Below are 27,288 nucleotides of genomic sequence, written 5' to 3' on the forward strand. Positions count from 1 at the left end.
ATGGTTAGAGCTAAAGAGACACAGGAGTTTACAATTTAGCTGCAAGTAAATCAGGTTATTTCTGTGATACATAACATTTCCATAATTACAATATCAAGCGATGATCTCTCTAAACATTAAAACTTTAGGAAGTGCATAGAATCTCTAGAATAGTTATAATATTTTCCCAAATGTAATCCAAGCTTTATCATTAGTTCAGTAGTATTTCACGATAAACTTCACATACCAAGGAAAAGCCCGAGTTAAAGAGATTTACAATTTAAATCTTGTCAACATTTGCTAAAATCTTAGAAAGTTTTGAAGCAAATGCCTAAATATAATTAGGGATGTTAAACACCTGATAAAACAAAACATAGAAACTGCTTTTTCTGGGCAGGCAAAGAGAAAATCACTTACATTCTCGTAACAGGAGATCAATTAATCTAATAAAACTTTATCCTTTGAACAGAGAATTTCAGTCTTGTACTAATGTAATGTACCTTTAAAACCCATTCATTTAGGACAAAATTACCTTCCCTTACCTTCAACAAAATGTATTCCCATTCCTTAAATCTTTCTTACATATCTGCAACTTTCTTACATACAGAGTTTCCCTTATTTCCATCATTCTTAGTTACACTAAGCAGAACTTTGTATTCTTAGAAACACCTTTAGTTATTAACCAATTGTGAACTGTTACACAACAGAATTCTTCAGGTGGCAAATTTATGAATCAGTTAAGTGGCAAACAAGTTTACCAACAGATTTAAATACTCTTAGTTTCTTTGCAGAAAGAAGTCAAAAGCACAAACCTACATCCAATAATTAACGACTTAGCATTTTATCCTGTTTGGTAAAGACCTAGATGTCCACAATTTAATTCCATTTGTCATCCAAGCAAAACTTTAAAACTTTCAGATTACCAAAGACTTTGAAAGCTACTTCAGCAATTACCCATTAGAACTTTGAGACAGACAATTAACCTTCAGTTTAGTTATTTCTTTGCTAACAAATTTTAATAAATAACATGAGCTTATTTGACCTTCAGTAAACCTCGAAGTTTCACATTTACTGCTGATAACTTAAAAGACAGGTCTTATCTTAATTAAACCAACAAACTTAACTTAGTTCCAACACTGATTTACTTTCCACCTCGGCCCACTCCACTTTAAATGTTTACCTGAGACATGCGTGGGAAGATCTGGAGTGGGGCGTGTTAGGTCCAGGGGGTGCTATTCTTGCTCCTTGACAGTGAAGAGAGAAGGAGCTGTGGTGCATGATCTAGAGGCCAGTCATGCAGGCTGCACACACGTTGGTACAGAAACACGTAAGGGGGAAAGAGAAGAAACAAAGCGCTGCCAGGAGGCAGAGAAATGATTCCCGGTTTTAGAGCTCATAAGGCCCAACAGAGGAGAAGACACCATGCTTTCCCATCAGCCAGGGGGTAGGGGTTAGGCAGTCCAAGTCAGGCCAGAGAACACAGGGAAACTTCCCCGAAACAAAGAGAGTTTCGGCAGCTGCTTGGGAATATTCCTTATAGTCTCTGTCTCGAGTTAGACCAACCCCAGTTGGCTCCAGTTATAGCCATTAACATGGGAAGTGAGTGAGGGAGAAGCCCCCACATCTATTAGGAGTAACAGAGAGAAATAAATCCAGAGTCCCCTTTGCTAGGGATGGCCCAGCAACCTGGGTTTACTAGAAGAAGGCTTATTTACATAATTATCATCCAATATGTCAGGAGGAAATTTACTAGCTGACTCATTGAATCTGGTTTTAGCTCTTAATACCGATCTCTTATATTCCCTCCCGATATGTACGATGTTGCAGACAAGGGGAGAGGGATCTTTCAGGTGCTGTCCTGCTCGCGTCCCTCGCGGGAACTTAGGAGCGTCTTAGCTAAGGTCTATCTGTATAAACCCAGGACCAGGCTACTCCATGGAGTAGATGACCGTTATGCTGTATGACGCTCCACGAGACTCAGGGTGCTGTCCACTCAGACTCCGAAGCCGAAGGCGGTGGAGCCACACAAACACATTCATACAGTCAGGCATTCCTCAGATTCAAATGGGTTAGACACCCTCCCGTTAAACAGAATGTAACCTTCATGACCAGTACAAGGAACATATATCCACATTTAAAGACATAACATGGAGACATACATGAAGACATACATTGTTGGCCTCCGAGGTGGGGCTCGAACCCACGATATCTGCGAGGCCCTCCTCGCCCCCGAGGTGGGACACGAACCCACGATCTCTGAGAAGCCGTCTCGGCCCCTGAGGTGGGACTTGAACCCACGATCTCTGAGAAGCCATTCCCGCCGGGCACGAGGGACGCCTCCCCATTGGCCCACTGGCAACCCTATAGCGCATCCGCCAGGGTGTATTTGCCAGCCACCGTCCTGGGACTCTAACCCAGGTCCTGGGACTCTAACCCAGGAAAAATCACAGAAAGGACAAGACACACAAGACACACATAAGAACAAAGCATACGAAAAACATAGAGACAAAAGACAAAGCCCGCTTTCTTACCGATCGGTTGCAGTGACCCATTGACCAGTTGTCTGGTGGGCTTGAAGGGGAGATCTCGGTGGGACCTCCAAATGTATTGCCAACTGAATATTACCCCCACCTTAAAAGACCACCAGAGACATGAGTCAAAGCCAAGCAGCAAGGGTCGTTTATTGCAGGTTCGAACCTGGACTTCTGCGCCGCTCGTTGCCGATGACGCCGAGAGGTCTGGAGCTGGGTCAGTGCAGGATTTTTATAGACAGATACAAACAAGTTTCGGGTGGGGCTGAGCTGATTGATTGATAGTTTGAACAGGCATACTTGGCGTCAGTGGATTGGGTCAGGGGACCCGCACGCGAAAGCAGACAAAGCAATCTTACAGAAGCAGAACCGGCCGGTTAGCCCACGCATGCGAAAAAAAAGCACTATCAGGATATTGAAGGCCTGGTTACTATCAAGCCAAGGCCACTTTACCTCTAATGAGGCACTAACATAAAGACAATTGGGAGTCTCCTGGTGAAATGTTACATTCCGGCTATCAAAGGTAAGGTAACTTCTTTGTTGTAAATCTCAAGGACATTTGCAAACCAAGGAAGATTCCTACCCTGCAGGACTGTGATTTCTGCAAGTTAACTATTTATCATTTTATGGCAGTCAGGGGTGCCTGAGGAATGCTACAAATATGGAGGGGAGCAGGTGAAGGGGGCGGTGCAAGGCGCCAGCTTTTGCTTTGTACTCAGCCAGTCTCCTGCTCCTTCACTTCATCATCAGCACCTACTGCTCTCCTCTCCTGGTGGTCTCTCGGGAAGGGGTCTTCTCTAGGTCTTCTAGCAGGAGATGGGCACTTCCCCTCTACCCCTGTTGCTGGACCAACCTTACCTATCCTGCAGGGTCAGGTCAGCCTGGCCTTCTTTTATCTGTTGTTCTCTTCTGAATGGTTAGTTTTTCATAGATACCATGCTTTGCTTTTGTCAGGATGTACCCTGGACTATCAAAACCCTTTTCTTGTGCCAGTGAAGCCTAAGAAACACCCTGATGAGAGAACCAGGAACTCGAACAGATCATATTTATCCTGAATGTTCCGTCCAAAATGAAAAATACATTTCTGAGGAGCCTAAGGATCTCTGAGAAGGGAAGTTTCACCAACTCTGTCATGTAGGGGCATCAATTCCGATTCTGTGTCAGTTTTCCTACTTTCCCAGCTAATACTTCTCTACCTCAGAAAGCCCACTCTCAACCGTTTCCTCTCTCAAAGGCAGTTGCTCTTAGAGTCTGCACATGGCACTTGGGGCCTGCTGGTCGTTGGCTACTGCCCTCTGTACCTTGGGTCTAACAGCTGTAGGGCATCAAGATGAGAACGTCTCTTGTTCTAAGACTTAATATAGTTTGGGGCACATGGTAAGCAATAATCACTTTTTTGTTGATCCAAGTGTTCGACCTTTCTTAATTATTCTAGTACCACAGTTTACTTGTTCTAAGAGTTGTCTTCCCCCAGCAATTTTAATATCTCTTAAGGTGGCACTCACCTTGCACTTGATGACATATCCTAGTTTAACTGACAGCATTTCTCTTTCTTAGTCGAACATAAACTATAGTGCATGTTACCCTTGATGAAAGCTAGGATGCAATTAAATACTCTATTATGGTTACGATTCTGATATTTGAAATCCTCTGGTAGCTCCCTGTGCCCCCACAGTGTAGTACCTCACCTCCTCGGCATAGTATACAAACCATCTCACCCCCAGTGTTAACCCCGGGGCTCAGCCTCCATCCCCAGGTGATGCTGCCAGATCAGCTGTCGGTTGTCAGGAACTTGCTGTAGTTTCCTGAATGCACTGTGCTGCCTCCTGGCACTTTGAAAATTGACACACTCATCCTCATTCTTCGCTTTGCCCTTGTCTATCAGCTCCCCTGAAAATCTGTTCCTAAGTGGCTTTTCCCAGCTCCAACCTACCCTTGGTAGTCTTTTATCTCCTTGTGGTAAAGCCTGTCACACTGCACCATGGACATGCCCGTTGTCCCCCTGAGAAGAGAAAAGGGACAGTGAGGGCCCCCAGCATTTGCAGCTCTAGTGCAGAGCCCCATGCCTGGCTTGCAGGAAATGCCAGATCATGAAGACAAATGGAGATCATCCTCTGGGTAAAACCAGATCTTCTTTGCCTACCGCAGGATCTGGATCAATAAAGAGCAGCCAGTTATTATTGCTGTTTTTCTACGGATTTTTTCCCCATATATTTCCCAGGTCTTTACTCTTTTTATAGCACTTTAATTCAGGCTTCAACCACTTCCTAGTCAGATCAGGTGAAATCATTTTCCTTCCCATACCCTCGATGCATTTCACACCTAGTAATTCTTTTTTTAAAGATCTTATTTACCCATTTGACAGACAGATCACAAGTAGGTAGAGAGGCAGACAGACAGAGAGGGGGTAAGCAGGCTCGCCACTGAGCAGAGAGCCCGATGTGGGGATCCATCGCAGGACCCTGAAATCATGAACTGAGCCGAAGGCAGAGGCCTAAACCACTGAGCCACCCAGGAGCCCCATATCTGGTAATTTTTAATCAACGTGGCTTTGCTGCATCAAATAGTTCCTCCTTCTTTAAATATAAATATATAAATATATTGATCAGGTCACACGCATGTCTTAGGAGAATGTCATACCTTTAGTAGCAAACTTGAAATCTTGGCCATTGGTTTTGATTTTTGTATTGGTTTGATTTGGTTCGGTTTTTGTAATTTTAAAAATCCCTGCAGCCCTTGGCTCTGTCTGACCTGATTGCTTTCAGCTGTTTCCGCCACTAAATTGTCCCGGCAGCGAAAGCTCTCATTGTTTATAGTGGCGTCCCCGTCTGAACACTTTGTTAGTAAAAAGCTTTTTTTTCTTTTTTTTTTTTTTTTTTTTGCTATGGTAAAGTGGAACAACAATGAAGTATTTCAAGGAGGTGAACCACAGATAAATTTCTCTAAGGGTGGGATGAGGGTTACTCAAAAAGGAACTTGACAAGGCTTTTAAAGATATCGACAATCATTATAACATAACGTGACTGATTGTTACTGTGCTTTTAACTGGGCAAACACTTGTTGGCTTCCAAGAAAGACTAACATAGTTCTAGATGGTTCTAGCGGCCTTCTAGCACAGGGTCTCATGAGGCAGGGATTCTAGCCACTGGCTGTGCAAGGCATGAGGCCTGTTAGTTATTCTATTTTTTCCTCTGAAGAATGGGCCTTTCTACATTCCAGGTCCTTTCTACCCCAATAAATAATGCGGCGATTCTCTCAGTGCATTATACTTTTGGCTTAAACAGCCAACTGTCTGTTTAAAAGGACTTTTGTTTAAAGTCCTTTAAAAAAAAGTTCTTTCAAAAAAATCTTTTTTTTTTATTTTTTATTTTTTAATCCCATATGTTTACTCTGATCCTGGAACTTTGTCATTTTGACCTTCTCTGCTGATTAAAATATTCTTCATCATCAGCATCTACTGCTCTCCTCTCATGGTGGTAATCTCCGAAAGGGGTCTTCTCTAGTTCTTCTAGCAGGAGATGGGTACTTCCCCTCTACCCCTGTTGCTGGACCAACCTTACCTGAAAGACCGTAGAGGACCCGCTCCCAAGGACGCACTCAGAGACCACTGGATGCAATAAGCAAGAGGATTTTATTCGGGCGTGCTTGGACTCCCAGGGACACTTGACCATGAAATCCGTGAAGGATGGGTCAGTGTCTGAGAGCCCTGATCTTTTTACAGTCCATTACATCAGAGCTCTCACTTTTCTAGCCAGTAATTTCAAAGCATTACAGTAAGGCCTACACACAGGTAGCCAATCCTTTAAAATCAACCATACATTCTGGCCTGTCACTGTTCAGGTAGTGTACAGTTGAGGGTACATGTTGAATTGCACGTTTCTAACCTTTATCTGTATACGTGCTGAACCGCACGTCTCCAGCTAGCGTACATGCTGAACCGCTCGTCTCGGCCTTGGTACGGGAGACAACCCTTATCAATTTTATTTAGTAGTAGGGGAAATTCTTAACAGGGGAAGGGTATAATTTTATTTGATTACACAGCGAGCGAGGGTTTAAGCAATTTTTCATTTCTTAGCAAAGCATTAGAAGCATTATTATACAGAAGCCAGAAACAGCTGGGGTAAACACAGATTTTTGCTAATTGTTATCCTATTATGCTGCTTGCTGACTGCCTTATCTATGGTCAGCTGGCCACAGTTTCTTAGCATAAGCTGGTTATAAAAAGAATGTTAAAACTTATAGGCTATACTATAGTTCTGACCTGGGGTCCTTCATTCCCCCCTTTTTCTTTATCATGGATATAATCTTATATCCATCTGTTTTGTTCTTCAATTGAGTCCTTTTGGGACTCTACTTGTTTAAGTAGTTGGTATTGCTGAGTCAAGACCATAGTCTGAACAACAGACAGGCGATCTTTAATGAATTGTATTAACCTGTTTAAGACACAAGGACCAAAAGTTAGAATTAATAACAGAATGGAAAAGTGGCCTGGAACAGATCCATCCACAATACCTACAAAAGGAGCAAGTCCTACCAACATTGTAGCCTCTAGAAATGTGACACTGTCCACTTCTGTGGTTTCAGCCTCCAGGCTTCTGGTATCTTGTAGTAGCAACCATAGAGAATATATATATATATATATATATATATATATATATATATAACTATTATATAAAACCATGGTTATATATATTATAATGTATATATATATTATACATTCTTTTACCTAATAACACATTTTTGTTCAGAATCTCAGTCTTCCTTCCTTTCAATGGAATGTGATTCTCATTCTTTTGGTGCCTCCTGAACAATTCGACCACGTCTGTCTTCCACTTCAATTTGCATGAAAGTTATTCTTACCTAAAGTCGTCTGCCATTTCTTTAAAAACAGTTGGCATCTTTTTGCAGTTTCCAGTGTTTTTGGTTTGAGTATCTAATTATAGGCAGATGAAGGTAACTTTCATCCTACTCTTTCCTTCTGAGTTTGTTTATTTCTGGGAAAGTATATTTTCTACTCTTTAAAAAGAAGGACCTAGAAAAGCGAAATGGTTCTTCTTTGTAAGTCTACATTCCCTTTCCCCATTTTCTGTGTACTTTCTGAGACCGCAGATTTGGGGGCCGACAGCATGTATCAGCCTTTAAAAAAAATTATAATAAAACTTAAATGAAGTTAAATTAAATATATTTAATTCAAATGAAACTTGAAATTACAAATGAAAATTTAGAATTAAAAATATAAATTAAATACATTAGAAGGGGAAGGGAAACATGAGAGACTAAGGACTGCGAAAATCAATATAAGGGCTTTGAAGTGGCGAGGGGTGGGAGGTTGGGGGAACCAGGTGGTGGGTATTAGAGAAGGCCCCGATTGCATGGAGCACTGGGTTTGTTGTAAAAACAAGAAATACTGGTATGCTGAAATGAAAATTAAAAACAAAAGAGAAAAATGAAAAAACTTAAATAAAAACATTTAAAGAAAAACACAGGGATTTTTCATAAGAGGTCTATGAGGGCTGTGAGTTGTGTAAACCTGGTGAATCACAGACCTGTACCCCTGGAGATAAAAATATACTCTATGTTTTTTTAAAAAAATAATTGAAATAAAATAATAAATAAATAAATGGGGATGTACAAAGGGATGAAACAAAGAAAATGCAAGACAATGGGCATCATTTGAGGGGCTCAGTCCTTTCATGAAATGTCAATGGTTTCTCTACTCTAATGAAAAGATGAACTTGGTTAGATTGCATCAATACCCACAACCACACAGAATGCTGTGCTGCTTCGAGGAGGGACAGAATCAGCTTACGAAGGCAGAAACAAAATTCGGTAGTATTGAAAACCTAAAATTGAACAAGACTTCTACCAACCTAGACGGGGACATCATAGCGAGTATAAGAAGGGGCGGGGGAAACACTGAAGGTACAACAAATGGAAAAAAAACACAGAGTGAAATGTGTATAGAAAGATATTCTCAGAGAATGGAGAAAGTATGAGAATCAGGAAGTAAATTCCTCCAAGTCATCAGATAGAAGTTAAAAATTCAGGAAAATTAAATGGACTCCTGGGACATACGAACAAAGCTTGAAACTCCTATTAATGAGAAGAGCAAAAGGAGGACATCGTCTCTCCAAAGATTTTATACCGTCTCTACCCAGCAAGGCTCCAATCAGAATACCATCCAAGATGACTGAGGATGGCCCATATGTTCATAGGTTACCTAGGTGAATAGAACACGTACAGAGATTGGATGAACGGTAGTGTACAGTTTCAATGGACCCCAACTGGATGGAGGGATTCAATGCAATCCAGTTTCTGATCTAGCAAGTGCCTGTGTCCGTGGGTAAGCCACTTCTCTTATTGCCCTGGACACGAAAAGGGCTCGTCATTCCCCGGCAAATCTGAAGAAAGAAGCGAGAGCAAGACTGAGGAAGAAAGAGAGTGAAGAGGAGAATCTGATGGGATAGGATGTCTTACAAAAGGTCTCTTGAAATGACCCGAGGAAATAGACCAACACGAAAGGGCAGACTTTGACCAAGCGGTGCTAAACGACGTGAATATCCACGTGGAACAGAAGAGGTCCGAACGCTATTCCAGACTGATGGAGCCTACATACGGAAAGAAGACATCAGAAGTTGTCTGGAAGATACAATGGGAAACCCTTTGGAGGATCTGGGGGAGGTGGCAGAGATGAGTGGAGCACACCACCAAAAACGGGAAGCCCAAGAAGGGTTAGGAAGTTGGACTCTACGAATCCAAAGTTCCAAACACAAAATCTTGCCCAGCAAAGGACAAGACGAAAAGTATGAAAGGTTGTATGGAGATACCACCTAAGGAACTGTATACAACTCGAGAGAGGATAACTGGGAATCAAGAAGGATAGGTAGGTACCTTCAAAACAATGAAAATCCTTGCACAGAAATATGCCAAGGAGAAAATCATCAGCCAAGAAACCCATGCAAAGATTCCTAAAATGCTCAGCGATCACAAAAGTGCCAAGGAAAACACAACCTCTGGGTTAGTGTTATCCCAGTGGAGGAGGACCTCGAAGCGTGTTGCCTAATGCAACGGACTGAATCGTGAAAAACGGATTTAATCATGGAGTGGGGCACCTGGGTGGCTGCTTTCTGCTGGGGTGCTGATGCCAGGGTCTTGGGAGCAAGCCCTGCCTGGGGCTCTCTGCTCAGCAGGAAGCCTGCTTCTCTCTCTCCCACTTGCACTTCTTGTACTCCCTCTCCAAGGGGGCTCCCTCTCTCACTGTGTCTGTCTTTCTGTCAAATGCGTCTATCAAACAAGCAATCCCTTCCATTCAAGAAGTAAAAATCAAATGTTGACGCATGGGGTCCTCATGAACGACAAGAATCAGGAGGGTTGTTTGATGATTTCTTGGAAGTTTTTCTTCCTTCCTTGGACAGACAGAGAGGAGAAGGAGGGAGAGAGACAGGCCAAGAGAGAGGGCCAAACAGGCTCCCTGCTCAGGAAAGAGCCAGATGCAGGGCAGGGTCCTCAGGCTGGTGCGTCGCCAAGTGCAGCGTGAAGCCCTGCAGCAGCTCCAACAATCCCAAGGGGATCTCCCTGCAGGTCTTGCCTGCCCCTCCCCCGCCGGGGACGCCTGGGCGCCGCCCTCGCCTCCTCCCTGACGGATCTTTGGCCCCTCTGCCCCAAGAGAGCGTGCTCAGAGGGCGCTGGAGGCGCTCCTGGAGGCTTGCGCCAAGGCTCCCTGGGCTCAGCTGTTCCCTGCGGCGGGGGCTGCAGCGGGGGCGGCGGGGGCGGCGGGGGCTGCGGGAGTTGCTGCCGCGGTGGCTGCGACGGCGTCGCGAGGCGGTGGCGGTGGCGGCTGAGGGAGCCCGGCCCTGGGCGGGCAGCATCTCCGGCACCTCCCGCTCGCCCCGGGTCAGTCGCTTCTCTCCCCACCCCTCCCCCTCTCAACCATTGTTTATTTCTGTGAAGGCTTTTTTTTTTTTTTTTTTTTTTTTTAAGATTTTATTTATTTATTTGACAGAGAGAGATCACAAGTAGACAGAGAGGCAGGCAGAGAAAGAGAGAGGAGGAAGCAGGCTCCCTGCTGAGCAAAGAGCCCGATGCGGGACTCGATCCCAGGACCCTGAGATCATGACCTGAGCCGAAGGCAGCGGCTTAACCCACTGAGCCACCCAGGCGCCCTGTGAAGGCTTTTCCTAGTTGGTTTCAGGGCAAGAGCACTCTTCATGGGGAAGGGGGGAAGGGCAGGACCCGAAGAGAGACCTAGTAGACTCTGCCCTGAGCCCAGAGCTAGCCTCAGGGCTCAATCTCAAGAGCCTGAGATCACCCCCTGAGCCAGAACCCAGAGTTGGGCACTTCACTGAGGGTGCTGCCCAGGTGCTCCTCAGCTGTTGCTGACCCATTTCTGGAGATGGGCGCCTGCGTGGCTCGGTTAGTTCAGCGACTGCCTTGGGCTCAGGTCATGACCCCGGACTGGTAGGATCTCATCCCGCCTCCCGCTCCCAGCTCCTTGGGGAGTCGGCTTCTCCCACTGACCATCTCCTCTCTCATGCTCTCTCTCACTCATTCTCTCTCCATGAAAGAAAGACAAGCTTTCCAAAAAGTGTCTGGAGCCTTGTTGGATGGGCTTGAATGTGGTGGATCTCAGGGAGTTTTCTCATCGCATGCAGACACCTTGAGGATAGCCATGTCTTTCTAAGAGGATCCCTTGTTGTTCTGCAATGGTTGCTTTCTCTGTTCACGGATCGGGTGTCTTTCCATTGTCTCTTCTCAAGACCTCGGAAAAGTAGACTTTGAGGATTTCTTTGGGTACGGTCTAGCCCTTTTCATCCTCTTTCCACAAAATCTATACTAGCCACTGCATCCTCGTAGAGTTTATTTTTCACTGACCTATCCAGGTCTTTTCTTTCAATAGAATTTCAGTCGTTCATTCTGAAGGTCATTGTTGAAAAGTTAAAGGTGAAGTCTACTAACTCGCTAGGCGTATTTTCTTTTTCCCGTCTATTCCTTCCTCCCTTTCTATCTATACACATAGATATATATAGGAATACATATGCACACACACACGTGTGTGTGTGTGTGTGTGTGTGTGTGTGTGATTATGCATATGAAGTATCCCAGTCCTAAACCCCAGCACCTGGGAGCATGACCTTATTTGGAAATAGGGTCCCTGGAGATGTCACTAGCTAGGATGAGGTCATATTTGAGTAGACTGGGCCCCTAATTCAGGAGGACTTGTGCGCTTCTAAGAAGGGAGAGTGCGGATACACAGATATGCACTGAGGGAGAAGGCCCGGTGAAGAAGTCCAAAGCCAGAGCAACGCTTCAAGCTGGAAAAGGGGCCTGGAGTAGATCCATCCACAATACCTACAAAAGGAGCATGTCCTACCAACATTGTAGCCTCTAGAAATGTGACACTGTCCACTTCTGTGTTTTCAGCCTCCAGGCTTCTGGTATCTTGAAATAGCAACCCTAGAAAACTTATATATATATGTATATATATACATATATATATATATACATTTATTTATTCATTCTTTTACCTAATAAAACATTTTTGTTCAGAATCTCAGTCTTCCTTCCTTTCAATAGAATGTTATTCACATTCTTTTGGTGCCTCCTGAACAATTCGACCACGTCTACATCTTCAATTTGCATGAAAGTTATTCATACCTAACGTCGTGTGCCATTTCTTTAAAAACAGTTGGCATCTTTTTGCAGTTTCCAGTGTTTTTGGTTTGAGTATCTGTTTATAGGCTGATAAAGGTAACTTTCATCCTACTCTTTCCTTCTGTGTTTATTTCTTTCTAGGAAAGTATATTTTCTACTCTTTAAAAAGAAGGACCTAGAAAAGCAAAATGGTTCTTCTTTGTATGTCTACATTCCCTTTCCCCATTTTTTGTTACCTCTCTTTAATGTCTCCCCCTGCTCTGAGGCACTGCATGTTCTAAGCAGCCTCAGGCAGGCATATCTCTTTCTGAACGTCAGACTGACGCTGAGTACACATACGGAATAAGGCATATTTTGAGTCTTTGTATAGAATCGTTCCTCTATTGCTTTGCAATGAATTACCCCCAAACTTAGCAGCCCAAACTATATATTTAAGTACTTATGATCTCACACCGTTTCTGAAGGTCAGGCACCTGGAAGCTGTCGAGCTATGTGTTTCTGCCTTGAGGTATCTCATGAGATTGCCATCAAATAGCCGGCTGCAGCTGTTTGAAGGACATGTGATGATGGACAGACCTCAATTCTGTGCAGGTGGCAGGTGTGGAGGGCTTCAGTTCCTTGCCACCCGGGTATCTACAGGGATAACTGCATTTCCACAAGAGCTAATGATAAATGAGAATGAGAGAGAAAGGGAGGGAGTGAGAGGGAAGGAAAGGGGGAATAGAAGAAGAAAGGAGAGAGAGAGAGAGAGAAAAGAAAGAGAGGAAAAGAGAGAGAGAACAAAACAGAAGCCTCAGTGTCTTTCATAACCTAATTCTGTAACTGATTTACCCCCAATTCTGCTATATCCTGTTAGTCACACCAGATGTGGGAGGGTACAACACACATGCAGATACTGGGATGTGGAAATCTTCGTGGTCCTCCCCGAGGCTGGCTAGCACACTGACTTGTGCTTTTCCCCCCACACAATCTAACATCTTTGAAATTGGGATACATCTTACAATCAAAGGTATAGCATTGTTTGAAAGGCAAAATTCCCATTTAACAGCATTTAAATCGTCGTAAGCCTTATCATCATGATTTGAGAATATGCTATCCTGGGATATTCGGGCTTTCAGGAGGCTTCCTGGCTCCTGGCAGCTTGCCTTGACCCCAGTCTCTCATGGCCCCACCTTGACAGTCCACTTGCTACCTGCCAGATGTGCTCGGGTCCTGTCCTGTGCCCTGGCTCACCACACCACCCCTTCTGATGTGCCCTTTTCACTACGAAATGATCACACCAGGTACTGAAGCCTCCAGAAGATTTCCTGGACCATCCGGAAGCATCACAGTCTTCTCTTGCTATAGGATTGTCTATAGTCCTAGCTACTGCTTCCATCCATTCATCAGTACTTATGCTTCTGGTCTTGTAGACTTGCTGCACTTTCTGTGTAATAAATGTGGCTGTATGCATTTAGCCTTAAAAGCAGAATTTCTGGACTCTTCATAAAACATAAAGTCTTCCTTCCTCAGGTGAAACTGTAAAACTAATCCAGCACACATCAGTAATGGACAGCTATCCAAGAATGCACAAGCTCACTGTTATAAACCGAAGCTGCAAAGACCACTGTTTCCAACGTTCATCAAACTGATGAACATTCTGTTCCCTACAACTTCAACATTCTAAGATTTGCTTAGACAAGGCTTTGAAGTGCACCATCGCATAGGATGGGGAAGGGGTGCCTGCTCTTTTTTACTCGCAAAAATAGGGGTTCTGTCCAGTCACTGTGTTAAGAATAAAAGGTCAGTACTTCGTGACACTCTTGTAAGTGGCTTAATTTGTTGCCCTTTTTTTTTTTTCAGGTTTAATTCCAACAGGTTAATTGATGTTCTCTATAGAAAGCAGGTTGAAAAGGGGGAGTGGATAAAATGCATGAACTTCCATTGAAACCCAGTAGACAAGATTGTTAAATTTGAGGATTTTCTTTCAGTTATTTGACTGCTCTGAAGGAAAGCTGTGCTGGACCATTGCCAGGAAACAGTAGGAAAGACCCAGGCCCATTCTTTTTGGCGGCAGGCTGGAAAGCATTTCTATCATTGCATGTATGTATGGGAAAACAAATCATCACTCTTGCCTCACATTATATCCAAAAATTAACTGGAAATAGATTGTAGACTTAAATGTAAAGGCTAAAACCATAAAACTTTCAAAAGAAAATGCAGGCGGAAATCTTCATATTCTTGGGGTAAGCATGGCTGGATCGGGCCAGGTACACTATTCCCTGAGCACCATTTTTCAATTCAGGGCACAGGAAGATTCAAGACTCTTTTGGTCTTGAATCTAAGCCATGCTGACTCATCTAGCCCTCAATACCTATCACATTTGATTGAACTCGGTTCTTATCTGTTGTCAGTCTAGGTTAGAACCCAGAAGGATGGTTCATTGACACCTTCCCTGATCTCTAAGAGCACAGAGTCTAATATTCTTCAGTTTTCCCAGACTTGGGAATAAGTGCCTTGCGGGGACATTGCAAAAAGGTGGATGAGAGGTTGTCTACAAAACACCCAGGTCTCTAGGAGGAAGACACCTCAGATTCACAAGGGTCCACTAGCATACCTCTTTTTCCCAAGAATATGTTCTGACCTGTTGCCAAGAACCTGTCTTTGATCTGTCTCAGGATGTCTGTGTTTAAACGCCCAGAGTTAATGATTGGGTTGGTGGTTGACATGAGGGGATGGTCACTGAACAAAGGCACCCCACCTATCTTCTGCTCTCTGACTTCCTCCCTCTTCTCCAGGTCCCCTATAGCATGTGACAAGCAGAATTAGCTCACATAAAGCTATCAAAGAACTCTCTCATTAACTTAGCCCCCAGGTGTCAAAAGAAACAGCTTAAGTCCCTGAAACATGAAATGAAGATGTGTCCCCACCTTAACGATGTAACACCCCTTCCCTCACATGATGCACACCGTGGGAAGCTCTAATCACATCCATTAGGGACCAAGTTGCTGAGCATATATCAAAGGAATAGGACAGAAGTGAGGAAAGATAATTATGTTTAACAAATGAATTAAAACAATTATACAACCACCCACTGAGTACAGAGCTTTGAGCTCTGCTTCAAATAGGATATGAAAAGAATCAGCTGAGAAATCGTATTGCAGTCAAAACTGGTCAGCACTTTCAGAGAACTTTTTTCTGCAGGATCAGAATGCAGATATTATTGGTTAGAGAAATCTAAAAGGTGCTCTCTTATCAGATATCTTGTGAACCTACAGTAAATGATTCCCAGTAACATTAAAACCCAATAATAACTGTTTCAAGACATTAAAACCCCACTTCTGATGGTCAGTGGTATCGTTTGTCCTGTTTCTTGTAATTTGAAACAGCCAGCATCCTTTGGACACTCTTCCTACCTCTGAGGAATTTTCCCATGTTGACTTTCTACCCCAAGAGAAGCCAGAAATTACTTTGCAAATGATACAAGGTCTGCCCATCAGATGCACCCACATGAGGCTCTGATGGGAGAAGAAGAAGCAAGCACCAAGTAGGTAGGATCTGTTTCTAAGGATGGATGCAAAAGACTGGAGATCTCTGAGCAGCCATGCCCACGGTTCCATCCAGGGTCAACTGTTGGGGTATCACTGCACTATCTCCCCTGGGCAGTCCTGCGGTGGTACAGCCCCAGAACCTGGCATTGGCCCTCCGGGCATTCTTCAAGGCCCTTGATAATGTTCAATAAAGTTCTTTTCTGTTCAAACTAATTACATCATTGGCTGATGATACACATTTTGCTTTTCAGAAGTAAAGAATAGGGGAAGAACTCATAAGTGCTTTGAAAACTGTAAAAGACTGTACCGATCTACGGGAGCAACTACAGTGCTTGGCTTTTAAAGGCAAGAAGCAGCAACCTAAGCTTGCAAATAAATAGACCACTCACAAGCTTGTTGAATGTTTGGAATTCTACAAAGTAAAACATGCGTCATGGGATTAATGTTGTAGATTTCCCATCATAGCCAGATGGATGATGAGTTGGGTTTTCAGAAGTTTCCAAAGCTACTCTTCGTGTAGGAACTAACTGAGGCTATTTCTGTCCCCATGCTCTGACACTGGACATTGTCCTTTGGGGGGCAGATAGCAGGAAACCCCAAGTTGGTGGGACGATGCAGGTTTTCAGTCCGGGCCTGGCTTAGGTCCCAGCCAAGAGCCAGCATGGCCCACCAGGGACATCACCCACACTCCTTCCTTTGTTAAGCTGAATAATCTTCCATTGTAATTTATTTATTTATTGCATTGCAATTTTATTTATTTATTTATTTATTGCATTTCATTTATTGATATAATAATATAGCATTATAATAATATTTCATATATTATATGTAATATATCATATCATTGCCTCTCTCCCGTCACTTCCCATAAGGGCACTAATCCCATTGTTAGGGCCCCACCACCATGACCTAACAATCTCTTAAAGGCCTTATCTGTAAATGTCATTACACTTGGCACTTGGATTAGGTTTCCAACATATGACTTTTTTTTTAAAGATTTTATTTATTTATTTGACAGATAGAGATCACAAGTAGGGAGAGAGGCAGGCAGAGAGAGGAAGGGAAGCGGGCTCCCTGCTGAGCAAAAGCTCGATGCAGGGCTCGATCCCAGGACCCTGGGATCATGACCTGAGCCAAAGGCAGAGGCTTAGCCCACTGAGCCACCCAGGCGTCCCTCCAACATATGACTTCTGAGAGGGGACACAAACATTCAGACTACAGAAGAGCTATATTTTTTTAAATTATTTTTTAAGAAACAGGAATAAATAAACAAAAACCATTAATGTGTAAAAAAAAATGATAAAAGTACATTGTATTACTGTAGACTTATTTTGTAACTGCTAATATTCACTTAATATAATCAATCACCTGGGATGATTAAAAAATGTGGACTCAACAGCCCTGGCTGACAATTTGAGTCGGCATCTAAACTGTATCTGTGTTTTATTTTGTGTGTACGTGTATTTTGTGTCTTGAGAAAAATCTGATTACAGAGATAAGTAACTGTAGATAAAGGCTGACTCGTGACAATTTGCCTTAAAATCTCAGAGCACCCCTTAATTTAACCCAAAGTCTTGAAGAAAAGATATCTTCTCTTTGTACTCAGGGGTATTTCCTATCTGAACCCAGTTCAAGTACAAATCCCCCAAAAGGCCAGAAGTTGGGAGATCACAAGAGATGTTGGAACACAGGAAAATAAATGAGCTAACCAGACAAGCTGCAGGTAATTAAGAACCATTAACCATGAGAGAAGCAGTGACATCACTCAAAATTAAAACCAAGTAGAGTTTAAAAGTTTAGCTACTTTACTAACTAGCTGCAATCAGGGATGGCAAACAAAGACTAATTCAAAGTAACCTGGGAATTAATCATTTAAAACTTACCAATAATCTGAAATTAGTAGCTTTAATGCTATGAAAATTACATGGAATTTGGAAAGATTGAAGTTCTCTAAGCTGCCAAGAAGTAAAACACTCCTTCCCAGATACATGGACTTATAAAATCACTATATACTATCTCCACGAGAAGCAGAATCCCCCAGAACCATCACTCTGTAATGATGAGAAGTACTAAGAGGGCATATGAAATTTATGAGCTCTGCCCTGAAATATGTCCCATTTCATCGAGACAAAAAACCAAAATAGTTAAGCACTAATCTGCACACTACATAGGGGTTGAAAGACATAGAAAGTTTGTGTGACCACACGTATGTGTGTGTTTCCAACCATTCTTGAAAAACAATGGACAACAGAGATGAATAAATGTCCCTGTATATCCCATAAATATTCCTCAATATTTATCATGCAACTCCAGCTCTGCTCTAAGACCTGGGGACACAGTCATGAAAAGAAAAGACAAGGTCTCTGCTTTTAAGGAGCAGATATTCTAATGCAGAAATGAGAAAATAAATATGTAAACAAACATTATATTAATGAACAGTGATCAAATAGTGATTAATGAATAGTGATCACAGCTAAAAAGAAAACAGGACATAGTAAAGGTCTGAGTGACAAATGGGATGTATTTTAACTTGGATGAACCAGGAAATATAGAACAATGAGTTGAATCCAAATGACACAAAGGAGCTAGCCACAGGAAGTGTGGGAAGAGTGTTCCCGCCCAAGGTATCAGCATGTATACAACAATGTCCTTGGAGCTCATCCCTCCAGCCCCTGCTCTCAAATCTCTGACCCAGCTAGGTGGGGACATAATCTAGGACTTGTGTCTTCCAAAACTCATTCTAAATCTTTGTTCAGTGACTAAATTATTCAAGCTTGAGAAATTAAAAACATATGCTAACAAGATCTTCCCACCATCTACAGAGAGATCATCTTAAAAGCATCATGAAATAGTAACACTGAAATTCTAAAAAACTTCTGTTCTAACATTTTAATCAATTTTATATCAAACTCCTTTGTTGAATTTATATACCCATTTGACATATTTATGAAGAGACAAAAAAAAAACACCCTACATTCCGTAAATGTATTTATCCATCTAACAAATATTTGAGTACCTAATTACACTCTGTTCCAGCTGATGTCTTCTCTTTATCTCTTTTTTCCCCTCAATTTAACACCAATCATAATCTATGTAGGCTTTTAGTTCGCTTTTCAAAATTAATTTCTTGAGCTATTTAAAGGAATTATCAAGTGCTAGAGTTCTCGACACTGGTCACACATTAGAATCACTTAAGGAACTTTTTTTTTAAGATTTTATTTATTTATTTGACACACAGAGAGATCACAAGTAGGCAGAGAGGGAGGGAATCATGCTCCATGCTGAGCAGAGTGTCCCATGCAGGGCTCGATCCCAGGACCCTGAGACCATGACCTGAGCTGAAGGCAGAAGCTTAACCCTCTGAGCCACTAAGGCAGCCCCTCACCTGAGGAAATTAAAAAGAAAAAGCCCAAAGGGCACCTGGCTCGTTCAGTCACTGGAGCGTGCAGGTCTTGATCTCAGGGTTGTGAGTTCAAGTCTCATGTTGGGTATAGAGATTACTTAAAAAAAAATAAAAGAAAGAAAGAGCCCAAGCCCCAGTTTGTGATTAATTTGTTTAAATGTTTCAAGAAATTTGATGCTAAATGTTGTAAGACTAGTTAAATAACAAAAAGATATATTTACATAATACTTCTTGCTCTCAAATTTTGAACAAAGAACTTACTAATAATCAATAACTTAGTAGGCCAACATTTTATTTAAATAAGTTTTATGGTACTACAAAGAGTGAATTAGAAAATCAAAAGCAAGGAGAAATGGGCATGGTGTGAACATGAGGAAGCAAGAGAAAGCAAGAAAGTATGTGACCGGGAAGCGAATGCTTAGCTCTGAGATCCTTCTCTGAGAGAAGGACAGATTAAAACCTAAAAAGAAAGAAAAGAAGGATCCCATGCACTCAAGGAAAGAGAAGTCCCCCAACATCCCTCCTGCTTTTTCCAATATAAACACACAGCTGGGCCGACTTACCACATCCTGGTTGGTACCGACTTTATCAACTTTTCTATTTAAGCCAAACTTGACCGGTCAATGATGGACGGGCTGTGTGCCAAGTGTACCAGTTGTACAACTGACTGTGTAATGGCTGAAACTGAGAAACTGGGGTGAAAGTATCAAGAGGCTCTAAGGATTGAGAAAGAGCCAATATTCAAACGATTACCACGTACACACAAGACAAACTATGCAGATGACTGCTCAGTACGGAAGAAATTCAGAGTGTTACACTGTGGCATCAGCTGACCCAGACCCAGAAGATTGCTGGAGTTCCCATCATGGACATCTCTAACCATATAGACGACACTGAGCAAATGCCAGATGATGATGGAGCCCCTCACTCCTATGTCTTAATAGAGTTCCTCAGCTCTTCTTTACCAACTTTTCCTGCTGCCAGTTCATACAAGCAATTCTCCTTACCCAGTTCCTCTGTTCTGAGCTATGGCTAAAGACACTCATTTTTTTATGTTTTGAAACTGATTATCTTGTACCATTTTACTTTTTGTTGCATCTTTTTATAAATCAGATGACCGCTCACAAGACAAAAAAAAAAAAAAAAAAAAAAAAGGAATGGAAAGGAAAGATCAAAAGGGAGGACAACAACAACAAAAAAACAGTTCTTTTTTGCCGGGAACCCTTCTTACAAGTGCCAATCAGATAAACTATATCTGATGTTACATCGTCACAACTCCTCTATCATCAGGGAAAGTAGTTCACATAAGAAAATTTCTCTATAAAATGAGTTCCACGCTTACATTCCATATTTGGCTAATTAGAATTTCATTACGATGTCTGTCTCAAACTGATGCAGAAGAGAATGGAATCTTGTCATCAAGACGTGACATCAAACTAAGAACCCACAGGGTAAGCACTCAGCTCCTGTGATACGAAGACAGCTCCTGGGGATGGGCGGCCCTGGGCAACAGTGGCTGACATGCGGGCCTGTGGCTATCTGCTGTCTGTCACTCTTCCCTCTTCCTCCTCTGTCAGCTGCTATCTCCAGCCACCGCCAACAAAGTCCACCTCAAACAGCCATCACTTCCCTCTGGTCCCATTTACCGTAGCTAAGCTCCAGGCCAGGCATCCAGATCACCAGCCCTGTGGGAACTTCTTCTAAGGTAAGAGGTGGCCCTATTGGTGAAATGCAGGTGCCAAGGCATGCGGACATTGTGCCATCTTCTGCGCTATTCTTAATGTTTTGATTGTCCCACTTCCCTCAGTTCCCACCTGTGGCCTCTGGAAAGGAACATATTACAGTAGGATTTCCAAGGACTGATGCGTGGGGGGTCAGGAGATATGGCCTGTGATTGGCCCCAACTAGCTGTGTGGCTTTAAAGGAAGTCATCACACCTCAGGCCTCAGTTTCCTTATCTGCATGCCAGGATGGACTGGAGTCTTTTCAGAGGAGCCGGCAAAGATCACATAGATAAGCACCACCTCATTATACTAACAAGCAAACAGAAGGCCGGAGGCGAGTGATTTGCCCCAAGTCAGACATAAGCAGGCAGAGAGCAGAGCCGAGGATGGGACCCACATCTGCAGGTCACAGCTAATCAGCCAGCACAGTACAAACAGATCTGAGCAGCTGCTCATTCTTCCCCTTTTCCGTTTTGTCCATCAGAATGCATGCTCCCTGCAAACAAGGACACACAGGACCTGCTGCCTGTCTCAAAATTCAAAGTTCACCCAATTAGAACAGGGAGGAGCCTCAAGGACTTACCCCCCCACCCCCACACATGGTTCTTTTACCTATGGAACATGAGGGTACATACATTCACCATCCAGAGGGCTCCTGCCTTCACTTCTCATGGAAAAGGTCTTCATGTGCCTACCCGGGGTGCCAACGAAGCCACAGGTTCCAGAGAGGAACTGACACAGAGAAGTTCGAAGGAGGCAGACTGGCTCAGCACAGAAACAAACTGTCTACCAAGGAAAACTACCCCATGGGGGACTGATTCTCTTTGAAATACGTTCGAGTGCGTGGGAAAATGGTTTTTCAAGAGCTGGTGGACTGACCAGTCACCTGGTACATACAAGATCACATCCGCATTCTGACAAGAGTGGCTTGCCTGCAGTGTAGACCAGGGGCCAGGAAGACAAGGAAGGCGCATGGAGACTGGGTGAGAAGCTTCTACGGTGTGATGGCAAGGGCGCACTGCAAAGGTACGAGAAGAGATGGAAAGATGTATATGGACTCAAGAGGTTTAGGAAGCGAAATCCACAGGACTTGGTGTGACAGACTAGATTTTGGAAAGGTGACAGAGTAGGAGTTGACTTCTGGTTTCCCGACTCCAGGCTAAACGGATGAAGTGTTTACTGAGAGAGGCAATAGAATAAGAAAGGTGGTTTTCAGTGGAGGAGGTGCTCATGAATTCCGTCTTGAACCTGATGAGTCTGAGGGGCCACAGACACATCCGAGAAGAAAGGTCAGCAAGTCCGATACACAGAACTGGTGCTCAGGAGGCGTGTGGGCCAGAGACAGGAATCTGCCTTACCTGCTGATAGGTGGTCATGAAGCTGCACAAAAGGTCATCTAGGGAAAGAAAGGAACACGGGGCTGAGCCCATAATTAGCATTCAGTGGCTACCAGGAGCATGACTTTGCACAGGAGACACATCAGAGAGGTAGAAGAAAGACAGGAAGCAATGCAGAGCATTTGGTCTACTGCGATGTCGAGTAAGGAGACAGAGAAAGGTCGGGTGCGCTGACTTAGAAACAGTTTTGTTAAGAACTCTTCAGTGGAACGACAGGGCCTGAAGGGTGGAAGGTGGGAAAGTCAAGTCAACCCCTGAGCACTGGCTGTGATGCAGGACAGTGACAGGGCAATACCTAGAGGTGGGGCAGTCAAGTGGGAGAGAATCAAACAGGAGCACATGATGGGAAGGAGTGCAGGGGAGAGGATCCTCGCAGGCTCCTGGAAGGGCGGGAGGGCATGGATTCCGTGCCAGAGTGGAGACTGAACCCGAGGAGGAAGGAGAGCCCCTCCCCGTACCAGGCGAGGAGGAGAAGGGGACAAATACAAGAATGGGATCATGATCAGCAGGATGGAGGAGGTCCCGTGGGATGGCTGCTAATTTTTCTGCACGACTGGAGATGAAGTCATATGTTGAGATGGAAGAGGAAGGCTACATGTGATGTCAATAGCACACCCATGTAAATGGTCTAATTTATCTGTTATGCCACTTTCTCCCCCTACTACCAATACCTTATGTCCTGCTCATCTATTATTTGGCTGTCAACCCAAAGGATTTTCGTATTTCTAAGCCGACAAAGTATGATGTTGCCAGTGCCTCTGCCCCAGGTGACCCTTCCCCATCTGCCATTCCTGCACTTTGATCACCTACCTCTTTTGCATACCTTTCCCCTTCTATTTCTCGTTAGATCTCATAAACATGACTTTTTAAGTAGTCTCTTGCCACCAGTCAGCTCGAACTCAACAGATATGACCATGCAACTTCCTGCTGTAAACCTGACTGCAGCTCTACCATGAAGACTGCATCAACGTGGACCCCTCAATGTATGCAGTGTCCAAGGTGCAACCCGCAGCCCCACCCCATCTCCCTTTCTACCATCCCAGTCTCATTCCAAAATGTGCCAAACAAGACACCTATGTAGAAATACAACCCCGACAGCAAGCTCTTCACTCATTTCTGCCTCGGAACTGTAACTTAACATCTCTCTGACGGAAACACAAATTGCATATAACCTTTATCTCCAGCTCCCACATAGAAGATCAATACCACTTTACACAGAACAGCTGTTCCATGTATTTTCCTTCTATGTATGAAGGGGTCACGTTCATTAACACTACAAATTGTACATTATATTCAGAAATGTCAGAGCCTTGAAAGAATATGGAATTGCTGGCATTCTAGCCACTTTCCCAGTTTGCTCTCTTCCTACCTCTAAGTCCTACTTTAGAACTGCTATTTTGAGATTTCTATTTTCCAAAGCTGCTTTGACCAAAGGCATTCTGTCAGCTCAGAGTGAGAAAGATGGCGGGGTGAGGAAGTGCGAGAAAATGCTAGTGTTAGGCCCAAAGAAAGCCTGACGAAGTCCAAAGACAGACAAGCTAAAGAGACTTCCGTGCTTTGACATTCTTTAAGTCTGTGTGTGTGCCTTTTCTTCTTCCAATGACCTCTCTCCTCATCACGTGTCCTTCGTTAACAAAAGGTTTCTGGATCAGAAAATTCACTCTGTGCTCTCCTTCAGACACTCCATTCAATTTACACCTTTTATTACAGTGGCTTAACATCACCATACAAGAACAAGAGTACAATATACCTTCGTCTAGACATCCCTACATATTAAAAATGATATGGCCACACCGCAGAGGATCCAGACATAAGCACTTTTAAAGCCAGAGTTTTGGAGATGTGATCTGAATGCAAGTATCAAAAAGGAACTAGCTGGTTAACCCAAAAAAGAAAAAAACATATTGTGACTTGAAGCCATAAAAAAGTAAGAAATTCAAACTCTTTTCAGAATTTTAGGTACCTACAGAGCCAAAACTTTTTAACACTGAAACCAGCTACTAAATCCCAATCCTTAGAAATTAAACATATACGTTTTGATAGTTTAAGTACAGACCCAGAGGGATACAGCAAACAGATAAAGCTCCTCCTGGCTCTGATTCAAACCTTGGGACATTTTCAAGGCTATGTCTGATGAACCTTTCTTGTCAGTAAAGTCTTTTCAGTTTAAATTTCTATTCTGTAAGTTTATGTCCTACAGTTATCTGCTGCCAGCTTCAGGCTGACCTCACCAAGAGAAGTAGGGCAACTTTAGAAAAGGAGCTTGGTATGCTTTGTAGTACTGGACCAGAACCAGTAAGGACAGTACAGTCTTTCAGATTTCTCATTCCGGGAGCTTAAGACGAAAGTCAGGCATAAACGTTAGGTTAGGTGCCTTTTTGACCCGATTCCTGGTAAGTACGTGTGTTCAGAGATGTGTTCAACGCACAGTCGCTGAGCTTCTAGGCACAAGGCACTGGGAGGCTTCTGTCAGGCCGGGGGAGCGGCGGTCTGACTGTGCCGCACGGTACCAGAGGCGGGTCCTACGGGTCCAGGGCTTTTACGTTTAGCTCAAAACCACTTGCCCTGAACTTTCAGGCCTTTTCATTCAATGTGCACGATTTCACAGGAGTGCTTTCTCCAGGCTGCACCTAGCCCACCCGAGGCCAAGAGACTCACTGCGAAGTGCAGTGAGGTCCCCGCCGAGGACCCGTCCGGGGCGGGGACAGCCCAGGAAGCCCGCAGGAGAAGCCCGAGGAGAGGCCCGGGAGGGCCAAGGAGGGCAGGCCACCCACGGCCCGGCTCCGGGGAGCAGAGCCCAGGCGTGCACCTTCATGAACTCGTCCTTGTCGAAGCAGAGCGTGTCCGGCCCCTTGGGCAGGTTCATCTTACTTCTCTCCATCCCGCCGGCCGCCGCCTCTCAGCACCAACACTCGAGCTAGGAGGAAAGGTAGGAGGCTGCGCTCCCGGACGGTACCGGTGAAGCCATGGCGTTTCCACCGCACAGAAGGCACCGCTTGCTCCAACATGGCAGCGCCCCCGCCGGGCCAATGAAAGAGGACGCCGCAGGCTCGCCTCCGCCTGCCTCCGCCAAGAGAGGCGCGCGGGCCGCTGCGGTCGAGCCAGCAGGTGGTCCTGCCCCCGAGCGGCGGAGGGCGACACTACAACCTCGCCTACGTTTCTGCAGGGCAGCCCCGCCGCTGTTGATGCCGGGTGAGCGGGAGAAGGGAGGGCGGGGAGGGTCAGGGGCCCTCCTTCCCCACCTCGCCCTTTCCCTCGGAAAATCGGCCTGCGAACCTCTTCCAGGACCTTCTCCCGAGATTGTCCCGTGGGAAGCATAGCCGTGGCGGGATGCTGGCCCTTTACTTCTGCGGCCGGTTGTCCAGAGAGGGGGGCGCGTCCGGGTGTCAGGCCTCCGGTCCCGGGCGCCGCCGCTGCAGCCACCTGGGCGCGGAGGCCTCTGTGGGAACCCGGCTTCCGCCCTTAGCCCCGGGACCCACCCGCAAGTGTGGCTTCTCCCCCGCTGAGTTTGGCTCCAGTGATCTCTAGGGAGGAAGGTGGTCAGCTGGCAGCCTCGGGTCATCTGGGCAGCTCCCAGCTCCACTTCAGCTCAGCTGCAGAGCGGCCACAAGTTTGGGTTCTCAGAGCTCTTAAAGAATCACTTCGCTACCAGCCGGCCGACAAAACGCAGCCGACAAGTAGATGTGCGAGCATGTTTATGTCCAGTCCGCTCTAGACTAATGGGCGGAATCCTGTGTTTGTGGCTAGCGTTGGTTCAATCGCCACACCGCCCCCAATTTCCGAGACCCTCTCCTCCTCCTGCCATCCACCCCACTTTTATTTTGAGATTTTTCTTTCCTCTTCCCTTGCTCTTTCTCCCACTGTCCTCCTTTTTAGTGGGAATGTCATGGTCAAATGATGATTCATTTCTCTTTTTTTTCTCCGTGAGACTCTGACAGCTCAAACCACAGATCTCACCCGTGCCCTTCAGGCTGCAGCTTTGCTGTAATAGCCCAGGACTGGGCTGCCCCTCCCAATGCTGTGATCTCCCAGAGATAGCAGGAGCAGTCCTTAGAAAGGGATGGGACACAGCAAGACAATGGCTTACTGTGAGTCTTGCATTCGAGTCACTCCAAACGGGAAACTGGTCACTTTTTTTTTTTTAAAACATGAGTACAGGGACGCCTGGGTGGCTCACTTGGTTAAGCAGCTGCCTTCGGCTCAGGTCATGATAACAGGGTCCTCAGATCGAGTCCCACATCAGGCTCCTTGCTCAGCAGGGAGCCTGTTTCTCCCTCTGCCTTTGCCTGCCATTCTGTCTGCCTGTGCTCGCTCTCTCCCCCCTCTCTCTCTGATAAATAAATAAATAAAAATCTTTAAAACCTGAGTACAGAATCTGAAACAATACATTCCCTAGCAGTGGGCCTGGCAAGGCCTTGTTGAGGAAAACGTGCCCAGTCAATATCCAGAGACTATGACAGGTAGGATGAGAGCTGGAATCTTATTTGGAGAATCAGAAAAAATTGCCAGGGGAGCAACTATGAAAGTGCATTCTATGCCCTGTTGTGGTCATTTGGATGTAGGGAATGAAAGCCTCATTATTTGGTCTTTGTTTGTTTACTCTTATTATGAAAATTCTCAAGCATACACCAAAGTGTGTAGAGCAGAAGGATCCCGGCCCTTCCGCGTACTTATCACTCTGCTTCCCCAACTGTTTCATAGGCCCTCCTCCTTCTACAGCCCCCAAAGTGCCTGTATTTTTGTTTTTTGGGGAGAGGGGAGGTCTGGAATATATTTTAAAGTAAATCCCAAACATCACATCATTCCCTGCTCCCCAAATACCTTGGTTTACACATCAAAGAAGAAGGAGGAAGAGGTGGAGGAGGGGAAGACTGAGAAGGAGGAGGGATGAAGAAGAGAGATTTCCACACAGGCCCACTATGCCAGAATCAATAGGTCTAATAAGCTATTCCGATTGGCTCTGAGAGGCATGACTTTTAGCCTCTCAGAGTTTTAGGGCCACAGTGCTAATAAGCGACAAGGGCAAATTCAGGCAGCACAAACAGCAAGGTCCACACTCATCACCAAGGCACC

At 44.6% G+C, this 27,288-nt stretch overlaps 1 pseudogene; it reads left to right on the plus strand.

Annotated features, from left to right (window-relative positions):
• The first annotated feature begins 19,463 nt into the window (after nt 1-19,463).
• Nucleotides 19,464-25,411, plus strand: LOC131827874 (rRNA-processing protein FCF1 homolog; annotated as a pseudogene).
• The last annotated feature ends 1,877 nt before the right edge of the window (nt 25,412-27,288 follow it).

Source organism: Mustela lutreola, chromosome 3 (genome assembly GCF_030435805.1).
Source record: "Mustela lutreola isolate mMusLut2 chromosome 3, mMusLut2.pri, whole genome shotgun sequence".
Taxonomy (NCBI): Eukaryota; Metazoa; Chordata; class Mammalia; order Carnivora; family Mustelidae; genus Mustela; species Mustela lutreola.